The sequence below is a fragment of the Notamacropus eugenii genome, chromosome 4, assembly GCF_028372415.1.
Source record: "Notamacropus eugenii isolate mMacEug1 chromosome 4, mMacEug1.pri_v2, whole genome shotgun sequence".
In the NCBI taxonomy this organism is placed as follows: Eukaryota; Metazoa; Chordata; class Mammalia; order Diprotodontia; family Macropodidae; genus Notamacropus; species Notamacropus eugenii.
In genome coordinates this window covers 64,018,509-64,042,437 of record NC_092875.1, presented here as the reverse complement: position 1 = coordinate 64,042,437, position 23,929 = coordinate 64,018,509, and the positions used below count along the sequence as shown (strand labels likewise).

General features: G+C 45.0%; 1 protein-coding gene across 7 annotated transcripts in view; it reads right to left on the bottom strand.

Annotated features, from left to right (window-relative positions):
- Positions 1 to 23,929, bottom strand: part of JSRP1 (junctional sarcoplasmic reticulum protein 1) — a 95,425-nt gene that overhangs the window by 12,296 nt on the left and 59,200 nt on the right. For 3 of the 7 annotated variants that reach the window (XM_072601481.1, XM_072601487.1, XM_072601484.1), the window contains one exon: positions 2,796 to 2,960. The gene's annotated coding sequence lies outside the window, so the exon portion shown is untranslated. Of the gene's footprint in view, positions 1 to 2,126; positions 2,412 to 2,451; positions 2,544 to 2,795; positions 2,961 to 20,171; positions 20,318 to 23,929 lie in introns of those variants that run through there. The other 4 variants (XM_072601483.1, XM_072601488.1, XM_072601485.1 and 1 more) reach the window with 3 other exon arrangements.

Below are 23,929 nucleotides of genomic sequence, written 5' to 3'. Positions count from 1 at the left end.
TGACTTCAGAGGCCAGGGTCTATGATACTCCTTCAAATTTCTGGGGTGCCTGAGACTCTCAGCTCCTCCTCAGCATTGTGGCCTTACTCCTAGGGCCTCCTGAGGCCAAGGACCTTTGGGCACTCCCCTCCCAGTTTCTTAATAAAGAATCAAAGGAAATATGGAGCAAGTGATTCTCCCATCTCTATGACCCCACAGGTCCACAGAAGCAGCAGACAGTTGGAGACTATCTGAAGTCTCCCATTCACTGCCTGAAGACGGAAGCTACTAAGGACAGTGTTTAAGAAGCACCAAAATATATAAACAAAATTATAAAAAACTTTTTATACAAGTAAATCAGATTTAAATAGATATATATATAAATTGTTCATGGCTAGGCAGGGCCAATATGATAAAAATGACAATTTTACTTAAACTAATTTTCATATGCAATGCCATCCCAATTAAATGACCAAAAATTATTTTACTGAATTAGGAAAAAACAATAAAAAATCAGAAAAATAATTGATAATTAGAAGTATATGTAGAATAATTTTAAATATATGTTCGTATTTGTGTCTAATGGTAGCCATCTATAGGGTGGGGTGGGGGTGAAGAAAAAAATGTACATGGTAATTTTATTATATGTTTAAAAGGAAAAACAAGTTGTATGTAACACATCTGTAGTTTCACATGCAATCTTTTTTTACTATACTATATGATGGAAATGCTTTTTTTATGCCATAAATTTCTAAAAAATCAATAAATGTGAGAAAAAAAGCACCTAAACCATGGTGGACAGAGGGCCAGACTTAGGAGTCAGGACATCCCAAGTAGGAATCCTGTTCTTTTAACTGTGGGATCTTGGGGAAGTCACTCAACCTCAGTTTCCTTATCTGTAAAATGGGTATTATAATAATGGCACTTCTACTTATTGTCGAACACAAGAATATATGAAAAGTGCTTTGTCAACCTTAAGATGCTTCATCAATGTTATTATTATTTTTTAGTCTTTCTTGTGTTGTCAGAGGTGAACCAGGCCAAAAGCAGAGAGATTACCTATGGGATAAGAGATCTAAAAAGAGTTCTCACAGCCGTGGGAAGAGCCTTGGACCTAGGGTTGCAGCCCAGCTTTGAGCCCCTCCCCCCAATTCCTGTGTGACATCGGCACATCTCTCTCTCTCTTGCTTCTGCTGGTGCCTCTGTTAAACGAGGCGCTGAACCAGATGACCTTTGAGGGCTTCTCAGTGCCAATGTTCTGGGCCTGGTACTGTGAAGTTCCTGCTCCTCTGGTGGCCCTTGCCTCTCTGTGCTGACAGCTGCTTTTGCTGTCCCTCACCCCTCTATGCCACAGGGAAGAAGAAGCCTTCATGAGCCCTCTGTCACCTCCAACCCTTTTCAATCATTCAGTTTCCTTGGATGCCTGACACCTTTCTTAGCCTGCCTTGTAACAGTCCTTGGGTTCAGGATAAGGGGCAAAGTTGCCTTTGGTCCCCTTTACCATGGAGAAGGAAGGGCAGAGAGCCCCTGGAAGGTGACTTGGAGTGGGGAAATGAGCTTAATTCTCTTAATTTTGGTTAGAGGGAAGAGGGGCAAGAATTTATAGAGCTGGAAGGGGCTGTTGGGGTTGTCTCCTAACTGAAGAATGAATCCCCTCTACAAGCTTCCTGACAAGAACTCATCTGGACTGTTTAAACACCTCTAGTGGTGAGGAACTCACTATATGCATTGCTTGAGAGCCCTGCTTTTTAGAGCAGGTAGAGCCTGCCTACCTGGGGCATGGTGGGTGCTGGTAGATGGGGAAGGGGCAGGGATTGGGCAGATTTGGGAATCTGGAAAACCAGCTAGGCCTTAATTCTGAGAAGAGTTAGGGCTGGGACTCAGGTCCCTATCTGCAGCCAGAATGTTGTGTCTCCCGAGTCAAGGCCAGTAGGCAGTGTGGGAGTTATTTCCATCACTTGTCTTCTCAGCATCAAGGCCTAAGTCCACCTTATGACCTCTGGCCAGAAGTGCTGTCCAGCAAACTGGATTAGTCTAACTTGGCGATTTAATCCTATTAGTTCAGAGGGATCTTAGGATATATCAAAGTCACCTCAGGAGCCACCTTTTTACAAGTAAGGAAACTGAGTTTCAGAGAGGAGACTTACCAGAAGCCAAACAGTGAATCAGTAGCAGAGCCAAGGGAAGAAGCCAGGCCCCTGCCTCCTAGGATACCAGGAGCTCACAGAATGTGAGAACCAAAAGGGACTTTAGAGACAAAATAATCCAACTCCTTGGTTTTGCTGCTGAGGGAATTGAGGCCCAGAGAAGGTGAGTGACTTATTGGAGGCCAAACAGTGAGTCAACTGTCCAGCTGGGACCAGAACCTGACTCAGCCCAGGGATCTTCCCATTACTGCAAACACCCTGGAGATAAGCCCCCTAGTCCTGCTATCACCTTTAAGGAGATACCCCAGGAAGGGAAGGCACTCACAGAGCTGCCCCCACCAGGTGAATCAGTCTCTTCTTAAAGAGGGGCCATCTTAAAGGACTTCCTCTAGCCACATGCAGAGATAGGAACCTTTAACCTGAAACTTTCCACAAGACGGTGAGGAGGACCGGAAACACCGCCCCTCAGTGCTGCTGGCTAGTAAGAAAGCACCTCCCCAAATAACCCCAAGTCTGCCCAATTGCAGTTGTCGGCCCTGGACAATTGCAGCATGGCCAAGCCACGCAGAATCAGGGTCTCCGTGGGGGTGAAGAGAAGGCATATGCCCACATGCTTTTCTACCAGGATAATCTGGGGGAGGTCAGAAAACAGGAAAGGCCCACCCTTACCTGGGGGTAGTGGGTTCCGGTCCTGTGTGTTAGCCTTGGGGGCTGAGTGTTTCTTCTTACTCTGCTTCTGGGGCAGGACTGCTGAAGGACAATGACAGGTGGTCACCCCAGCTGGGACCAAATCCTGACCAATCCCCGAAGGACACGGCAAGCATGGTATTCACCCTGGGAGGGGGAGTGGAGAGACTGACATCAGGGTCTACCAGGCCCTCTGAGGAGGAGGAGGAGGAGGAGGAGGAGGAGGAGGAGGAGGAGGAGGAGGAGGAGGCAGCTGTTGTAGGCTGGAGGAAAGACAGCAGCTTATCTCCTTCTCGGTCCAACTGGCGGAGGGAGTGTCAGTGGAGAGGAATGAGGGGGCTGTCAGCCAGGCAACAGGCAGAGGGAGGCCTGCGTGGCCCCAGTCAGGCTAATAACTTCCTATCCTACCTAGTGCATGCCAGCACAGTGATTTGGTTGGTGTGGGTAATTCCTGCAGGGCCCAAAGCTGCCACTGAGCCTTATTTGTTGTTGGTTCTTGTGAATGCTGAGGCCCAGCGACCAACACAGTGATGAGCTTTTCTGCATTCACCGAGATGCAGCCTGTCAGACCTAGAGTCCATCTCAAAGACTTGGCAGCAGGCCTCCACCAGGACACTTTTGAAGGTTTCCTCTGTGCCTTGGAGAGGTACTACAGGAGGAGTTTATTGGAGGTTACCCCTAGATAATAATTACAATAACTCATATTTCCATGAAAAAGTACAGTAGAACAGAAGTCACAGACTATTACAGTAGGCAGAGATCTGATTCAGTCCTTTCATGCTCCAGATGGGAAAGCTGAGGCCCAGATCTCAAGTCACAGCGAGGATCTGGGAAAAGCAGTGTGGTAGAAAAGAAAGGACCCTGGACTTGGGGTCCAAAGACTTCTTTGAGTTTTAGAAGTCTCATCTGGCCTTTGTCCAAGGACTCGCCCACAGTAAGCACTTCATGTTTCTTGAAGATGCCAATCATCCTTACATCTAATTCACAGGGGTACTGAGAAGAAAATGCTTTGTAAGCTTTAAAATGCTTCAGAAATTGGAATGATGATTATAACTGAGCCAGGCCAGGTCCCTTTCCACTAAGATCCCTCCATTGATGGCACACCAGCAGACACCGTGGGTTAGCTTTGCCAGCCCTTGGTCCCACGGGATGGAGGAAGGAAAGAGTCAGTAAGGATGACTCAGGGCCTTTGCAGATGAATCATTCACCTTCAGCAACGCAACCTGCCCGTTGCCACCTCCCTTCGTTCTTTCTGTTCGCTCCTCTGTCTTCGTCTTTCTCACTTTCATTTTGTTTCTCTCCTCTGTGTCTCTCTTTTCTCTCTTCTCCCACTTTCCTTTCTCTCCTTTCTTTTTGTTTTACTTTCTCTTTGTCTGTTTCTGTCTTGGTCTATCTCACAATATTTAGGAATAAGAGTGAACTAGGCATTGTGGGAGAGGAGGACAGTAAAGGGACGGAAGGGGTTAGTCTGGTTGGAGCAGTTTCATCTTCCACACTGCTGTCCATCTTTAAAATATAGGTCTGGCGATGTCATTTCCCTGGTCAAGCCATTTTCTTCTCTAGGATAAAATAGCAATGTTTCAGCTTAGCATTTAAAGCCCCTGACATATAATGTGGCTCCAGTCTGCCTTTCCAGATTTATTTCACATTACCCAGCTTTGCACGTTTTATATTGCTGTTAAACTGGCTTATTTTACTGTTTCTCAAATTTGACATGCCATTTTCCCACCTCCATGCCTTTGTACAGGTAATCCTCCATGATTAGAAGGCCCTCCCCAGAACTTTAGCTTTCTTCAAGGTTCCACTTAGGGATCCCCTGCCGCCAGAAGTCTTTTTTAAGTTCTCTGGTTGTTAGTGCTCTCCCCTCCTAAAACAACCTTGTTCATATTTATTTGTTGACATGTTGTACCCCCCAGTAGAATATAACCCTTTGAAGGCTGATAGCATTTTGATTTTTCTCTTTGTATTTCCTGGAGTTTATATAAATAGAGAGGAGGTTGGGTGGCAGTTGGGACATAACCCAGCACTTTGAACAGTCCCCAGCTGTCCAATACCATAAGAGCTCATCTTTTTAGGATAAACATTCTCCCTCTGATGCGACAGAACTACTAATTTTGGAAAACCTAAATACCAAAAGAATCATGACAGCCCAGTGAGTTGGCCTTTACCAATTACCAGTGCTGACCCTCCATCAGAAAGGGCACAAGAGGCCTTTCCGTGAACATGGCAGCATGGAAGGTGACAGAGGCTCCTGGCCCTCCCACATGGACTCCAGCAATGATCTAAAAAGGGCACCAGATCAAATAACCATCACAAAATCCAAAGCAGTTAAGTTCCTCTACCCAGCTCAGGTCTATACCATAAGGGAGTCAGAAAGTCATGCAGGTTAGAAAACAGTTCCACTGTGGAAGCCAGAATGAGCTCTGATAAACAGGCAAGAAGTCTGACCAGGACCCTCCGGGGGCTGTGAAAAACCTCAGCATCCCCCGACTGGGGAAGCCTCCAGGATGATGGGAGCCCAGAGCAGAAACCAGCATGAACATGCCTTGAGGGGCCAGAAGCCTGAAGAAGCCTGGGCCAGAAGGCTATAGAGCTGTAACTGGGAGCTTGGAAACCTGCTGGGGAGCTGATGACCAATACAACACACTTGGGGAAGTCCAAGTCAGTGGGAGGAGACCAGGAAACTGAGGTCAGGAACAAATAAAGCCTCATCATCCCATTCAAGAGTTTAGAAGGGCACAGAGCCTGGCCCTACATGAAGGCTAGAGACAGGGGTAAACAGAAAAAGACACCAAATGCTATCAAGGAATTTTATGAGTCAAGAGACACCCATGAGGTTAGCTCATAAACAGAGTAATTTCAAGTAATTCCAACTATAAGTATGGCCTCAAAGAAAAACAATGTTCTGGCCGCAAGGTCTATGAGAGTATCTGGAAGAAATAAAGCAAGAGATTTTAAAAAATGAAATGATAAGTGAAATAAGTGCTGTGGAGGAAAAATCTGAAAGGGGAACAAATCACTTGGAACCAGAAAGCAGAAAATCTGATCCAAGTAGCAGACTCCCCAAAGAATGAGGACAGACAAAAATTAGAATTATTCTTGAATCAGAATGTACCAGATTAGAAAATTAGAAGGGCCCAAATAAAACTCAATAACTCCATGAGACAATAAGAAATATTAGGACAAAATTCAAATGTTAGAATGAAATTCAGATGATTGATTAATTATCCAAAACAACTGACCTGGAAAACAGGCCAAGGAGTGACAATTTAAGAAACATGCCCTCCTGAGGTCTGAAAAAAGGCAGAAGTCTTCTCATTTTACTCTTCCCTTTTCTCTCAAGGGATTTCTTACCACTGAGCTTAGAAGCTTTTCTCTTTCTTCTGTAAGGGGATGTAGATCATATTTACAGCAAAGTAAGGGGTGAGTATTTCAGTAATCCATTACTTAATGGTGGCAGAGAGCAAAACAGGATTGTTTCCTTCTTCATTCAAGCTGACAGTAGGTTTTTTTAGGGAAAAAAGGTGGGAGAGGAGGTTGTGGAAAAAAGCACTTTAACATTGTGAGGTAAATAAAAACAATCACGGCTGGTCACATTGATCAGAGCACTCAAATAGTTTTTCTTTACAATGTTGTTACTGTATAGGCTGTTCTGCATCTGCTCACTTCATTCTGCATCAATTCATACAGGTCTTCCCAGGTTTCTCTGAAACCATCCTCTTCATCATGTCTTATAGCACAATTATCAGGTAAAACCCTAGATTTTCTTTTATTTGGATTTCTCCAATTATTGGTGATTTGGGATGTTTTTCACATGGCTATTGATAATTCGGCTTTCATCCTCTAAGAACCTTTCATTTCCTTTTACTATTTTTCTATTGGGGAATGCTTATATTCTTATAATTTTGAATCAGTTCTAGTTCCATATATACGTTGGACATAGTCTGTGAAAAAACTCTTGAATTTTATATAATCAAAATTGTTTGTTGTATCTTTTGGGACTCTCTCTAGGTATTGTTTGGTTGAGGACTCACCCCCTTTACACAGATCTGAAAGGTAATGTTTTCCTTACTCCTTTAATTTGTTTATGATGTTACCTTTCGCGTCTGAGTCACATAATGATTTGAAACTTATCCTGGTACATGGTGTAAGATGTTGATCTATACCTAGTTTCTGTCAGACTGCTTTCACAATTTCTGAGCGATTTTTGTTGAATAGTAAGAGTTACAACTCCAGTTAGCAGGGGTCTTTGGGTTTATCAAACACTGGCCTACTGCATACCTCTTTCATTTTCTCAACAAACTTTACTGACACCTTTCCTATAAAAGGAACTGTTCCAGACCCTGCAAAAAAGGTATGGTTGTCTACAAAGCAATCTCCTTGACTGCAAAGACTATAAACCTAGTAATGTATAATCCCTGAATCTCCTGCCAACTTCTCAGAACTATAGAATATCAGATCTGGGAAGATCCTTTGGACACAAAATGTCACAATGGTTATAGTATATCACTTTAGAACATAGAATTTTTGAGCTGGGGTGTCCCTTTGAGTCCAATCCCCTTCATTTACATCTGTGAATATGACTCAGCCAAGAGAGCAGAGATGACTTGCCCACAGTCACACAGTCCATAAGTGGCTGGCTGGTCTTCTGATGCTCACAACCTCATGTCTTTTCCTTACCATCTCATCTCTGCTTACCAAGATCCTGCCTGTTCTTTGAGGTCCACAAAATGCCACTCACCCTATAGTCACTGGAAGGGCAGGGACCCAAGAATAGTGCTTTTCATCTAATCTGTATGCTCAAAAATACTTGCTGAATGAATACATTTCCTCATCAACACTAGCACAAAAATTCAGACACAGAAGGGAAGTAAGGGGAGGGAGCTTAATCAAATACCTAGTGAGAAGCTTTAAAATAAAATGCCCAAGACGAACAGAAAATATGCAAAGAAACAAAACAAGCACTTACAGTTAGACATGGAGGAAAAGCAATACACGCACAGCTTTCTGAGTAAGTACTGTGTGGGAGAGAGGTTTTCAAAGTGAGAGGAGGGAGAGGCCATGACAGGAGGTTTTTACTGTTATTCCTTCTTAGATCTTCATCATTCCCATACGTATCATTAGAAAAGCAATGGAAAGAAAAAGAACCCCCTAAGCTAGGAAGCAACAAAGCAGACCTTGAGCAAGTCACTGCTCCTTTGTGGGCCTCAGCTTCCCTATCTGTTCAATAAGGGTTTGGCCAAGATGGTCTCTGAGGACCTTCTCAGATCCAACATTCTGTGTTCTAAGGGTTCTCCCAGTTCTGACATTCTATCTTCTAAGGACCCTTCCTGATCTGACATTTTGTGTTCTAAGGGTCCTTCTGGATCTGACACTCTGTGTTCTAAAGGCCGTCCCAGTTCTGACATTCTATGTTCTAAGAGCCCTCCAACCTCTAATATTGTATATTCTATGGCTCAAAACCTCATACATAGCACTTGTCTCCCACATATAACAGTTCAATATAATGATAGGTACAATTTTATAAACCACAAAGTACTATATGGGCCACACCAACATCCATCCATCCATCCATCCAGCCATCCATCCATCCATCCATCTATCCATCTATCTTTCTATCTTTTTCTTTCATCCTCCCTGCCTTCCTCCCTTCCTTCCTACCTCTCTTCCTTTTTCCTTCCTTCCTTCTTTCCTTCCTTCCTTCCTTCCTTCCTTCCTTCCTTCCTTCCTTCCATCCTTCCTTCCTTCCTTCCTTCCTTCCTTCCTTCCTTCCTTCCTTCCTTCCTTCCTTCCTTCCTCCCTCCCTTCCTTTTTTCCTTCCTTCCATACAGGGCACCCTGTTAGCTTACAGGTTTTTGTCTGCTTGGGTTTTTTTTGGAGGGGCATCAAAATTTTCCAATGTGCCAAGCAACAAACAACCTACCCAACAAAGAAGTCCATTCCCAGGGGGTACCATATCTCAAGAGCTGGGCCTGTGGCAGGGGGCTGAGATTCTGAATTCCTTGGGACACTAACGATGGTATCAAGTGGATGCAGCCATAGGGACAAGACAGGAGAAGAAGGAATAATAGCAGGGGATATGATAGGTCCTGATTCATGAAGCTAATAAGACTCAGGGCTAAAGAATACTTGCCAGGGAAACTTCAAGGTTGGGGAGCTGGAAGAAGAGACAAGCCATCGTACTGCATTTTTGGCTGGCAGAAAGGAACCTGCACAAGCCTCTCCCCTTCAGACTGTGCTGGTGAAGAGGTATAGGAATGCACTCCTGGCCGGTGGTTGTTGAGAAAGTCATTGTAATCCAGCTCGGATCATGGGTCTTTGTGAAGGGGGTTACCAGGCTCAGCCTGAGCCAGAACTCCTCTAAGGGAGGGAGAGCCAGGGTCATTCTGCCCTGTTCCAAACAGTTCTCTATCTGTGGCTTCAGTCCTTGTCACTGCAACCCAAGTCACTGTGAGGCCCTGCTGTCTGGAGACAGGCCTCATGAGAACGGGAAGCTTGCCCTTCTTATAAATGGCTCTGTTTATTTTTCCATTCAAACTGGGGTAGTGATGTCTAAGAAACCAAATAAAAAGTTTTAGATGGACAAAGTATTTCTTGAATTCCTTTTCTGATCCAATGAAATGTTTTTACTGTTCGTATGAGGTATTTTGCCAAGGTTTTTCTTTTGCACAGTATAGATTATCGGCTGCTCTTTGTCCTTTGTTCTCCAAGAGGACCATGACATCAGGAAGGTAATGTCATGACTTGTGAGTGAACTGGATTTAAGTAAGAAGGGTTGTGCAAGGTCACCAGCCTCACTTTCTCCTCTGGAGCCATCTTGCCACAGCAAGATATAGATCAGGATGATTGGAGATACCCCACCCTCCATGAGTATGTAGGCCCAAGTTGACATTGGAGGGTTTCACAATGGGAGGTGGGCTGAAGTCACAAGTTAGGCACACTGATTTCCACAATGGGTAGTTAGATAGTAGATAAAGCACTGAGCCTAGAATCAGGAAGACTTAAGTTCAACTGGCCTCAGACACTTACTAACTGTGTGACCCTGGGCAAGTCATTTAACCCTGTATACCTCAGTTTCCTCATCTGTAAAATGAACTGGAGAAGAAAATGGAAAACCATCTTTGCCAAGAAAACCTCAGATGAGGTCATAAAGTTAGACACAACTGAAAAACAACAATTTCCAAAATAACTTACATGAGTCTAGTAATATGTGTGAACTCCAGTGTGGAATGGGAAACAGGCTATACTTGTGTTACAATCTGAGAAGGGAGGCAGGGCTAGAAAGCAGTTCATCTTAAAACTAGAGTTCTGGAGGTTTGGGTGCAAATGGGACCTCAATCAATTGGATAAGACCATCAAAGAAGTGAATGCTGCTTTAGGATGCAGGCATTCTCAGGGTTGAGAGCTAGAGGGCTGGGGAGGTTCCATTGAGTTCCAATGGGGTTCCATTCTGAGCCATCAGCTGAAGGAACTAGAGAAGTTTAGCCTGGCTAGGGGAAGCCTCAGGGGGACATGAGAGCTGTCTCCTGAAAGAGTGATTAGATTTGTTCTGCTGGGTTCCAGAGGGCACATCTAGGAGTAGGAGTGTGGAGGATAGAGGGAGACAGCAACATCAGAGACAAGCAGGCATGGAGGGGCCACATTAGGAGGAGATGGTCTCCCTCTCCCAGAAGTCCTCATTAAAGGCTCAGTGCCACCCACACATTCCTTCCATGATCTCTGCATACAGTTCCAAAGCTCCCAACCTTAAAAAGTCCTCAACTTGCCTCAGCTGCCTCTCCTAGCTATCCTAGATCATTCTTTCTGCTCACAGCTAAACTGGAAAAAGCTGTCTAGATTTCTTGCCTTCACTTTCTGACCTCCCAATTACTTCTCCTCCCTTATCGTCTATACCTCATTCACTCACTACCTGCTGAATTGGCTCATTTTTTTGACTGGGGGGTGTGTGTGGGGGTGGGAATTTAGGGTTTTAATGACACAGCAATTTGCCAGATTCAGTCCATGCTCCATGATAACATGTTTTACAAGTTTTTGACTAGTATCTTATAAATCTTTTTTTTAAATAAATGTTTTATTTGTTCCAATCAGCAAAAATAAGCCTTCTGACCTTCTTATCCTCTTGCCCATTCCAACGAAGAACAAAAGAAGAACAAAACCCATTACAAATGTGCACAGTCAAAACAAATTTCTACACTGGCCATGTCCAAAAACAATTTGCCTTAATCTGCAGACTTAGTCCTTCACCTCTCCATCAGGCGTGAGTTATTATGTTCCATCACTGGTCCTCTTAGACTGACCAGAGTCCTTAATTCTTTCAAAGTTGTTTGCCTTTACCATATTCTTGCCATTGTAGAAATTGTTCTGGTTCTGTTCACTTCCCTCTGCATCAGTTCATATAGTTCTTCTTAGGTTTCTCTGAAACCAGCTCCTTCATTTCTTACAGCAAAAAAGTATCCTATCACATTTGTATACAGTAACTTGTTCCTCCGTGATGAGCACCCCTCAAGATTCCCATTTTTTGCTACCTTAAAAAGAGCTATAAATATTTTTATACATACACAATTCTGCTCTGCTAGGGTCCTTCTCATCATTTGTGTATTGCCTACTTGTGCACTCTGATCATGGAAGATAATTTTCCCAATAACCTTCCTTTCCCTTCCTTCCACCCCTACCTGGTATACTCCACTTCCTACTTCTTTCCATTCTTCTCTTAAGATCATCAAGATATAGAACCATTTCCAGGCCTTGTGTGACTGAACTCTCTCTCTGACCCCTGATGATGATAGGGTTCAGATGGGATGAGCATCATCTTCCCCATATCAGAGTGAAAGCAGTTATCCTTGTTTAGTCCTTTATACCGTTCGCTCATTTTAACGAATCTTTTAAAGATTAATGACAATCTCTTAACCTCTAAATCCAAAGGCCTTTTCTCAGTTATCATCCTTCTTGACCTCTCTGAAGTGCTTTATGCTGTGGACCTACTCCCTCCCTCCTGGACAGCATCTCCTCCCTGAGTTTCCATGACACCTTTCTCTCCTATGTGTCTGACCACTCCTGCTCAACCGTCTTGATTGGATCATCATCCACATAGTCCTCACAAGACAGTCTCAGTCCCTCTTTTCTCTCTGAACTCTCTCTTGGCAATCTTAGAGACTTGCTAGGACTCCCAAAAGGGCACACCCAGCCCTCATTTGTCTCAGGATTTAGAGCCTTACATTACTAACTGCCTGTTGGATGAATGTTTTATAGACACCTCAAACCCAGAACAGAATTCACTATCTTTTACCCACAAGCCACCCTTCTTCCTAATTTCCCTATTTCCAATGATGACCTTCTAGTCTCCAAGCCATCCTCAACTTTTCATTCTTTCTCACTCTTCATATCCAATCAAATGCCAATCCTGTTATTCTACCTCCCCAACACCTTTCACATCCAGCCCCTTTTCTCCTCTTACATAGCCGCCACCCTGGTTCAAGTTTTCATCACCTCTTGCACAGACCTTCCAGAGATCCTGTTCCCCAACCCCCAGAGAATGAATCAACACAGCTTTAGAGATGACCCTGGGACAGAGCTGCACTGACTGTTAATGGACACTGAGTTAATCAACCATCTACAACCAGACTGACCTCAGACTGCAGCCTCAGACCATTCAGGTATCAAGCCTGGGCTCCTAACCAGGACACCAGGATCTACCAGGGTGAGCATCTTGACTGCTGCCCTGCTATCATCTACCCCTCCCTACTAGGTGATTATATTTTATCTACTTTCTATGTCCCTACTTCCTCAGCTCCCACTCCTATATAAATATATATATTCGGTACAGCCCTATAATTGCACTGATGTAAGGAATTCCCAGTGATGAAACTCCTGTCACCAACTCTTACTGGTATTTGTCCTGTAACCTATAATCTTTAGAGTTGCTTGAGGCCCTGAAAGTGATCTGCCCAGGGTTACTTTGGGGACTTTTAGGAGACTCTGTTCAACCCAAACCCTGGGTGAGGGAGTTAATTCAATTGAGTTTTGGAAATAGCCCTGGAACAGATCTATCCTGACCATTAATGGAAACTGAATCATGTGATACCACAAAACTCTATAATCAGTCAGCTTTAGACTGCAGAATTATCTCATCTAGCCCTTCAGCCTCCAATTCCTGAAGAGAAGACCAGTATCTACCCAGCATGGGCTTCTAGCCACCTGCCATTTTGACATCCACCCTCCCCCCACCTTAATTTTCAACCACTCCCTAGTCACTGGTTCCCTCTATGATTCCTATCAACATTCCACACTTCCCCCATCCTTAAAAAACTTTCCCTTGACCAACTAAATTCATGTTATTATCTTCTAATTATCTTTCCTTCAGAGTCAAATTTCTATAAAAAGCTACCTACATTTCCTGTCTCTAAATCTTCACTTCCTACTCATTGCTTTTTTGGGGGTACATACCTGTGATTTCAGTGATTTAGGGCATTCTCACTGAGGAACCTTCTCCCACTAATATACATGCCCCACTGGCTGACTGGGCACTGAGAGACTGAGGGATTTGCCCAGGGACATAAAGCCATGTGTGTCCACTACCCATCGCTTGCCTAAAATGGCTTTCTCTCAGGCCACCAATGCTTTTTTTACTGCCATTACAAAGGCCTTCTCTTAGTCCTCACAGGCTTTGACCCTGCTGATCACCCTCTCCTCTTGGAAGCACTCTCCTCCAAGGGTTTGATTCACAGTGATCTGTCATGGTCCTCTTATTAGGAAGCTGATCGATTCTTCTCAGTGTCCTTTCCAGAATCGTCATCCATTGTACACTTGGGTGACCTCTAGGGCTGTATCTTGGGACCTTTTCTCTTTTTCTCTGCACTCTGCCTTAATGATCTCATCAGCTAACATACGTGCCAATGATGCCCAAATCTTCAACTCTCCACCCAACAAAAATCCAACTCTCATCTCTCTCCTGAGCCCAGTCCTGCATTTCCAACTGTTTGTTAGACAGCTTCACCTGGATATCTGTTCCAGGACAGGCCTGACACAGGCCAGGCTGGTGGTTCAAGCTTGGGACTGGAATCAAGTGAGACACTGATAGATCATGGCAACTAGGTAGCACAATGGATAGAGGGCTGGGCTTGGAATCAGGAAGACCTGAGTTAAAAATATGGCCTCAGACACTTACTAGTTATGGGATCCTGGATGAATCATGTAAGTTCATGCAGGCTCAGTTTCCTTAACTATAAAATGAGGATAATTACAACATGTGCCTCCCAGGGTTGTCATGAGGGTCAAATGAGATCATATTTGAAAAGAGCTTGGCATAGTAATGGGAGCACATAGTAGGAGCTTAATAAATGCTTGCTCCCTCTCCTCCGTCCCCCAATGTAACATTTAACAAATTGCTTATTTAACAGTAGGGTAGAAAGGATATGCAGCAAGAATTCAGCATGGATGCAGTTGGTGTGGCCTCCTTCCCTCCACATTTGTCATGTCAGTACACCCAGGGAGCAGGAAGTGTCAAGCCTGAGGAGCCTTTGACCCCTAGTGTGTGTGGCTTTTATATTAAGGGAACCAGGAAGCTAGGTTGATGGCTTGAGCCATAATCCTCTGGACCAATTAAATCTCAAGGATGTCTTTATTGCCTTTTGGGGGAAAACCATCCTATCCTGTGTGGAGCAAATATTTCTCCTACCACCCTGTCCCATCTCAAAGTCAGAGGCATCTTAAAACCAACAGGTTCAAAGTAGAATTTTTATCATCTCTTTCCCCAAAACCTATTTTCCTCCTAATCTCCCTATGTCAAGGTTTGTAACTAGGAGTCATCCTGAACTCCTTACTGTCCCTCACCTCAAATATCCAATCCAAACCCTAAAGGAGAGAAGGGAGGCTGGTGCCAGGTAAGTCAAACCACTACCATTTCCTTGACACCCATCTCCTCTCAGACTGTGGAGAAGGGACCCACTTTCCTTACCACCACCAACTACTGACCAAATGCCACTGAGAGGCATCGAAGCCCAGGAGTTATGGGCAGCACTGCCCAAGCCACTGGTCCTGATTCCAATTTAGCTCCCTTAATCATCATTTTAGGAAGCAACCCCTATGGAAATACACACTGGTTGGGAAGCAGCCACAGTTCCTAAAGACCTAGAAAAGAAAGTCCTCACCACCAAAGTCTTGGTACTGTCAAATGGTTCACCATCACAAATGGATATGATTTTGTCGGCAGAAATGACATTAAAGAAGAATCGTTAACATCTGCTTTGCTCCTTCACCTTAGGCTTATGGGACCTTTCTACTTTATTTGAACCAAAACCTTCCATAGGTATTATCTCTCCCATTAGCATATAAACTCCTTGAGAGCAGGAACTGTCTTTCTTGTATCCCCAAAGTTTAGCACAGAACTTTACACATAGTAAGCACTTAATAAATGCTTTCTTCCTTTTTTTGTCTCCTTCCTTTTCTCCTTCTTTCCTTTTTCCTTCCTTCCCTTCATCCTTCCTAGCCTCCCCTCCTTCTCTCCTTCCATTCATTCTGCTTCCATATCTTGCATATCTATGTTTTTTTCCACTCACATGGTCATACACTTAGTTCCTTCACCTCTCTCCTGTGCTAGTTCAGTAACTCCTAAGTGATCCCTCTGTATCCAGCTCCCCACCCCCACCCCACCCCACCCCAGGAAGCTGCCAAATTGACTTTGGTAAAATCCAAGGTTTGACCACGCCACTTCCCTGCTCAAGGAGTTTCAAAGTGCTCATTAATTGGAGAATGGCGGAACAAGTTGTGGTATACGATTCTGAAGGAATACTACTGCGCTGTAAGAAATGACGAACAGCATGGTTTCAGAAAAACCTGGGAAAGTTTACATGAACTGATGCAAAGTAAATGAGCAAAACCAAGAGAACACTACACAGTAACAGCAATAGTGTACAATGATCAACTGTGAAAGACTCAGCTGTTCTCAGCAATGCAATGATCTGTGGCAATTCCAAAGGACTTATGATGAAAAAATGCTATCTCCCTCCAGGGAAAGAACAGATAGAGCCTGAATGCAGAAGGCAGCACACTATTTTTACTTTCCTTATTATTCTTGCGTTTTTCCATCTCTATTTTCTTTTATAGTATGGCTAATAATGGAAATGATTTACATAACTGCACATGTATAATCTAAATCAAATTGCTTGCCTTTTCAAGGAGGGATGAGGGTGGAGGAAGGAGGGAGAGAATATGGAACTCAAAATTTTAAAAAATGAATCAACATTTTTTTTTTATGGGTAATTGAGAAAAAATTAAATGTGAACAAACAAACAAGGAAACAGCTTTAATGCCTCCCTTCCTCCTGCCCCTTAGACAATACACAAACTCCTGTCTAATCTCTGCACAACCTGGCTGCCATCTTTGTTTCCAGACTGATCCATAGTATTCTCTCTCCTACAGCCGGTGGTCCAGGTAGCCTGTAGCCTAGCTGTTATTACCATGATGTGGCATTTCTTCTCCTGCCCTCCACCTCATGGCATTCCTAGCTCCTTCATGGCCCTGCTCAAGGTCACGCCCTTCAGCAGGCCTTTCCTGCATCCCCAAGCTGTCAATGCCTCAGCTTCACCACTTGGTGTTTCTTTAATAAGTGAGAGGAGGTACCCAGTTTTCCCACAAGGTGAGAAATTCCTTAATCAATCTGAGGGGATTATCGGCTTCTGGCCACTGGATAAAGGCAACTGACACCAGGCAGGAGACATTCAGTGAGTGACAGAGAGAACCAGTTATACCCCATGGGCCTAAATAATAGGCCCCCCCACCCCCGCTCCCCACAGATGGGGCTCCACAGAGGTGGTTGTTCCAGGGAGCTGGCAGCTATCTTCACCACTGCCCACCAGCAACGCTTGACATCCACGATCTCGTTTGAGCCTCACAGTAACAACCCTGTGAGGGAGATGCCTCTATTATCTTCATTGTAATGAAGGAACCAGGCTGAGAGGTCTAAGCACATGTGCAGGGTCACACAGCTAGTCAGCGTATAAGGCAGAGTCCAGGTGAAATGGGAGTCTTCTGGCATCAGAAAGGAGCCTCCGGTCTGTGTTTCCCACAGTTGAGGGCGCTCACCAAAAACTGGCAGTATTCCGTTCAATGTGGACGCCCCTTTGGGGTAGACTTTTGTTTCTGCCTCTGTGTTCCCTAGTATCACACAAGTCGCAGGCACTTAAAAATGCTTCTTGAAATGCATTAAATTGAAGTCCCCCAGGCTGGGAAGACCTCCAGGTCGAGGTTCTCACTCCCCAGGAAGCAGCCCACTCCACTCTCCCTCCATTCCACCTAAATCTCTTGGTGCCTTTAGGTCCAGGCAGAACAAAGCCCATCCCTCTTTCCCATGATAGGGCTTCAAATACTCTACAAACTGGTCAGAGAAGTCTCGTAGGCATCCCCTGTGGCTGCAGTGGCATCTGGGACCCAACGAGGTTAGGGACTGCTTAGGTCAGGGTTAGGGAACCTGCAGCCTTGAGGTCACATGTGGCCTTCTAGGTCCTCGGGTGCAGCCTTTTGACTGAGTTCAAATTTTACAGAACAAATCCTTTTATTAAGGGAATTTGTTCTGTGAAGTTTGGATTTGGTCAAAGGGCCACTCTTGAGGACCTAGAGGGCCACACATGGCCTCGAGACTGAAGGTTCCCCACCGCTGGTAGGCCATAGTTAGCTCTGACCTCACAAACAAACGTGCCTTCTCACCACTAGAGGTCGGGTCTGGGAGCTGGTAGGAACCGGGCTGTGCCTGGGAATGCCCAGGCCATCAAAGGAAAACGAAAGCAAAGGGAGGTGGGGAAAACACCTCTGTCTGCTCCCTCTTATTTTCTGTTCATCTTTATTCCAGGCTGATCCTCCCTCCTCCCCTCCCCCATCCCCCTGCTCATTAGTGCAGAAATGGCAAGGTTGGCAGGGCTCTTTAGGACTCCATACAGTTCACCTGAATAGCCTTTCATACACCAGACAATAAACATTAATTAAGCACCCATGGTCTGTAAACAAACTGTATGGAGGACAGAGTCCCTGCCTTGTAGAGCTCCAGTCAAGTGCTGCCATGGGCCCCAATAGTTGGGACAGAGAGAGGTCAGAGAGGAGGTTATGAAGGTGACAGAGGAGCTGGACTCAAAGGAGGGGCAGAGAGGGGATCCCCATTCCAGGCCAGAGCGCAAGGGTGGGTGCCTTGCAGTTTGGTTGGAGTGCAGAGTGCATGGAAGGGAAAAGATCAAACACATATAAGTTCTTCCTCTGTGCCTGGCACTGTGCTGATGAGAGAATTCTCATTGATCCTCACAACAACCCTGGAAGGCTGGTACTATTAGTATCCCCACATTACAAATGAGGAAACTGAGACTGAGAAATGCTAAGTGACTTGCCCCAGGTCACAGAGCTAGTAAATGGATGAGACCAAATTGAAGTCAGGTCTTCCTGACTCCACTGCACCACCTAGCGGATTCTGTGGGAATAAGGAACAAGGCTGGTAAGGTGGGTGGCCCTAGATAGTGAAGAGACTTGAATTCTGGTCAAAGGAGTTTGAACTTGACTTAGCAGGCGATACCCGGGCTACTGAAGATTTGGGGGAAAAGGAGTGACATGACCAAATCTGTTTTTAAAAAATTAATCTGGCAGCACTATTGAAGAATGGATGGAGATGGAGGTCGGGCTCACAGGATAAAGAGAATGCTACGCTGTAGCTCCTACCCACAAAGTCCTTAGACTCATACCAAGGGAATAAGACATAGATGAAATATTTAAGCAATCATACAAGGCAATATGGTAGTGGTCTAGACAGCCTGTGTTGTCCCAATGCATCAGCAAGAGAAAAAAAACCTACTGGGGATGGTCCCAAGAGATTTCATGGAGGAGACCAGTCAAAAGTATGGATGGGATTCTGATAGTTAGAGAGGAGGGAATAAAAGGTTCCATCATGGAGGGAGCAGAGAACAGGGGGAGCTTAGGTCCAGCCAAAGTGCTGGCATGCCCATGCCATTAGGACAGGCCCAGAGCAGACAATGGACAAGACGTTCTGTGGCAAAATAGTGAGATCCATGAAATGGATGGGGAGGGGGCTTTGATATCCCTTCTCTTCCCCCTTTCCATGAGTTTATGACTGAACCATGCTTGAACAATTTCAAGAGCCCAGTGTGGCACATGGCACAGAAAGCTATTATTACCATCTACATCTTTACAGATCCTACTTATAAAAAGTCAGACCTAGAAGGGACTTCAGAACACAGAAAGTTAGGGCTAGAAGAGCCCTTAGAACATAGACACAGACTGAGCTGGAACAGAACACTGAATGTCAGCCAGGAGGGGATCTTGGAACATAGAATTTTAAGAGCTGGTAGGGACCTCAAAGACCATTTTGCTTCTTTCATGGTGAATGTAGGGAAAATTTAAAGTTTGCCTTCTCCCCTGGCATTGTCCATCTTTTTTAGATAGACTTCCTGGGACATTTACATCCCTGTGAAATTGCAGCCACAGATTTCTGGCTTACAAGAGTTTGGAAATAGCTTGTTCCAAAGATCTGCAAATACTTTTAAGAAGGTACAGAGGCCCTGTATCAGCCCTAGATGGCCTCTGCTAGCTCCTACTTACCTGCTCAACTCTGGTAATTTTTTTTTAACCCGGTGTGGAATTTTCCATTTGTCTCAATTAAATATATTTTTCATTTGATTTGGCCTCCTATCATTGACAAAGATCTTGACTGTCCCAGAGGCAGGTATAGATCCCACAAGCACTCTCAACCCATTAATGATTATTCTTTGCAGCCAGGCAGACAATTCCCAATCCTCTAAAATATTCCATTGTCTAGGTGACATCTCTTTATAGTATTATCCACAAGGAATCAGTGACCCCACCTGGGATTCCAGAACATCACAGCTCAAAGGGCTGTTAGAGATCCCTTAGTCTAAGCCTCCCTGAAACCCAGAAACCTGCCCCAAGGCAGGTAGCCAGGCCTGAAACTTCATCTCTGCCCCAGTGACTGCTGTCTCCCCTGCCCCACACTCTGGGTGTTGAGCTGCAAGTGGGACCACATTACCCTGGAAAGTAGGTCAGGCCAGTCTATGGGGTGCCAGGCCAGTTTCCAAGGGGGCTTCCCTGTTCTTTGGCAAGTGTGGGTTACCTCTCAGGGCACTGGGTCATCTCCTGACCTTGGGGCACCCCTGTGTCTGCCTATAACCCCCCAGAAGGATTTGCAAAGTTCCAAACGCACTTCCAGAGGCACAGGGATAGAGCTTTCTTCTGTTTGATTGCAGCTTGCCCCCTGTCCCTCCTGACTGCACCCGAGTTGGTTAATATCTCACTAGGCTCCCCAAGGGTCACAGAGGGCGGAACTCCCCAAACAGGATTTTCTCCGCTTACCTGAGAGGTGGGCGGGCTACGCCCCAGATCCCCTGCGGGTGGCAGCTGCCGGGTTGGGCCACCAGGTTTGTGGAGGCAGCTGCTGTGGAGGTGGGGGTGGGGGTGGGGGTGGGGTTGGGGAGCCACCTTGCCAGGCCGTGGGAATCATGTTTCTCTCTATTGGTTCGATACAGCTGACTCGGTACTGCCCCTACTGGCAGGTTGGAGAAGCCGGGTTGGACCGCCTTTCGATAAAGGACGCCGAAGGGACTGTGGCCAACCCACCTTTCTTTGTTTCCTGCCCATTTAATAGAAAAGGAAACTGAGGTTCAGTGAGGGGAAAGTGCATAGGGTCCTAGAGCTAAGCTAGAAAGGACCTAAAAAAAGCATCTAGTCCAATTCCCCCTACTTTTTATTTAAAAAAACAAAAGGATCATGAACTTAAAGGACATCAAAAAAGAGAACAATTCCATATGCAAAATACAACACAAAAATGGGATTATATGAAATCACTATTATATGGAGTTTGCTTTTTAAGAAATGTACATATGTATACGTGATAAATTCAACATGCTATTTTCAAGGCTGTCCTGACTGTGATTCCTTCTAAACTTTCTTCTGTTCCCCTGGGCATTTGACTGTATGTGTACACACACACACACATACGTATTTCACATAGGTATACTCATATGTACATACATGCTTCATTTGTATATGTGCACGTACATATTATATATATTTATGCACATATATTTTTACATATACTTATGAATATACTTATCTGTATGCATGTGTATATGTATATGTGTGCATATATTCCCCTGACATATTTGTAAGCATGCAAGATTCTCTATATGTGACTGTTGAACTGGAATCCAATCTGCCCACCAAAGGTGCTGACTGGCCAAACTCCGGTCTCTTTAAGGGGGTGGGCCTGTAACAGCATTTCTGCTGCTTCGTGCCTATTTTGTACATTCTCTCCTGATCTTGGGTGAAGAAGACTTGAGATGGAAGGGCCAGGCTGCGACCTTGTGAGCTCTGGAGGGTCAGGAGAGGCTGAAGAGTCTGCCAGCTGGCCTAGCTGCCACAGCCCTGAGAAGGAGCCTGCTTGGGTCAGCCTGGCAGTGGGGCGGCTTGGCGGCTGGGCCCCCCCATCCTGCCAGCATGGGGAGGTGGGGGGGGGTGCTGCTCTTGGCAGGGAGCTCAGGGATGGGACAGGTGTTTGCAGCAGCTGCTTTCAGTGTGAGCCCACTCTCCCCAGGGCCCAAGGTGGGAGAGGGGAGACTGTGTCCTCTTCCTTTTGCCCTCTGCATTACTCCCCTTGGCGATCTCATCAGCTCCCATCTAAGCCTATCCTGACCTAAGTGGCACTCACCACCTCACACTGGGAGCTGTATTACAAGAACCCGCTAGGAGGAGGGGGAGTGGGGAGTCTGCCTGCCTTCAGTCTCTCCCCACTGGAGTACTCTATTCAGCCACTAGAGTGATTTTCCCAAAACTCGGTTCTGACCATGTCACTCAATAAACTTCAGTGATCCCTACTACCTCCAGGCACACAAACGAAATGCTCTGCTTGGCATTCAAAGCCCTTCATAGTCGGGTCCCTTCCTGCCTGCCCAGTCTCTTTACACCTGACTCCTCAACTGGCACTCAATGGCCTCCAGGCTGTGCCATGAACAAGACCCTCCATCCCTCAGCTTGGCCATTTTCTCTGACTGTCCCTAATGTCTGGAACGCTCCCCTCTGCTTCTGCTACTGACCTCCCTGGCTTAAGTTCCAACTTAAATCCCTTCTCCAGGAAGCCTTCCCCAGCTCCTCTAAACTCCAATGCCTTCCCTCTTTTGTTTGCTATTTATCTTGTATATAACTTGCTTTGTATACATTTATTCGCAGTCTCCCTCACTGGACTATAAGCTCCTTGAGGGAAGCGACTGTCTTTTGTCTCTTTTTCTATCCAAAGAGCCTGACACATAGTAGGCACTTAATAAATACCTATTGATTATTGATTGATTGGTGGGGAGAAGAGAGAGGAGGTCTGACTGTCCTTGTTATATCTTCTCAGTAAGTATCCCTTTGTAAAAGCTAATTGGTGTTAACTGTGTATCGATGCTATTGCAGTGGCATCAATTGTTTAACTGATATTGGAGTAACAGGCACTAGTGATTTATATCGAGGGAACACACCAAAATGGGAGCTTAAGCTGACAGCATTAGAAGAATACCATTGCCCTCTCAAGACACTCCTAATTGTGAGAGACAGCCTGAGCCCACAGTGCACATGGGATGGGGGCTGGAGGGTGAGCTCCAAAGCTTTGCTTTATTGGGGTGGGGGAGGAAGGGAAGGAAAGGAAACCCAGCCCTCTCGTCTGCAATAATTCTAGTGAAATGGTTTCAATTCTGCCACAGCTGGCTAGGAAGATCCTCAGACTACTGATGCAGAGAAAACAACTGACCAAGTTCAGGGAGTACTGATCCCTTCACCAAGGATAGAATGCTTTACCACTGAGCTACTGTTTCTAAAAACATGCCACTTATTAATGGAGCTCCTTCTCTAAGCCAGACCTTTTTCAGGGAAGTCTTTTAATAGTCTACTTATCCAAAGCTTGATGGTGGCTGGACTTTATGTGGCTTTCACTGAGCTCTGCAGCAGCTACTGCCTTGTGGTAAATTAGAGAAGCTTTCTTAGCTCTTCTCAGGCTCTGAGGCCTGACCAAGTGCTTGAAGGAAGATCGGGAGCAAAAAGGAAAGATCTCAGGTCAGGAGAGCTGGAGGGGCAACTTGGCAAGAGCACTGGATATGAGATTCAGCCACAGCTCGGCCACTTGATGACTGAGTGGCACTGGACAAGCCTTGGGCCCTCCTCTCCACTCTCTACATCCTCTCCCTTGGTAAATTTGACCATTCCCAGGCGTATAAGGATCACTACTATGCTCACATGTCCCAAATCTGCAAATCTAGCCGTAATCTTTCTCCCAAATTCTAGTCAGATATCTCCAACTTCCTGTTGGACACCCCCACTGTGATTTCTTGTCATATCTCAAATTCAACACATCCCAAATGGAAGTCATAATCTTTTCTCAATAGTCCCATCCTTCTTCCTAACTTCTCTGTGTTGGTTGAAGGCAGCACTGAGTTATTCTTTCCTTCCCCCTCCCCTTCCCCCCGTCCATATCTAATCTCTAATCCAACACTCAATTACTGTAACTACTGTGTACAAGGAAGAATGCTAGGTATTGGGGATGCAAAACAAAAATTAAAAATAGGCATTAGTTCCTGTTCTTATCACTTCTTGCCTAGTCTATCTTACTAACTAAATAATGGTTCTCCCTGTTTCTATTGTCTCCTCACCAATCTGTCTACTGCGAACATTGATTTCATTTCAGGAACTGAAATTTTAGAGTCCAAAGATGGTGCTTCCACTGTTACTGATGAAGAAGAGAGCTTATTATGGAAATGCTAACAGAGATCTTTCACTTTGTATTTAGTTGGTGTCCTTCCAATGTCATTTACAAAAACTCTTGGGGTTATCTAGTTTAGCTGGACTTCACACCATGCTTTCTGCAAACTACCCATCTTCACTATTTTTAGATAATATTGTAATCTTTCACCATTCTCCTCCATGAGGTTTTGCAAATGTTTGCAGATTATATCCTAACTAGTGTTGCCCTTGGCTGTCATGTCTCTGCTTGACAAAGAATACTAATTTCTGGGGGAGGCAGTTTCTGAGATTTTTTTTTTTTACTTCACTGTACTAATTACTTTCCATCTGTTAACCTTGCA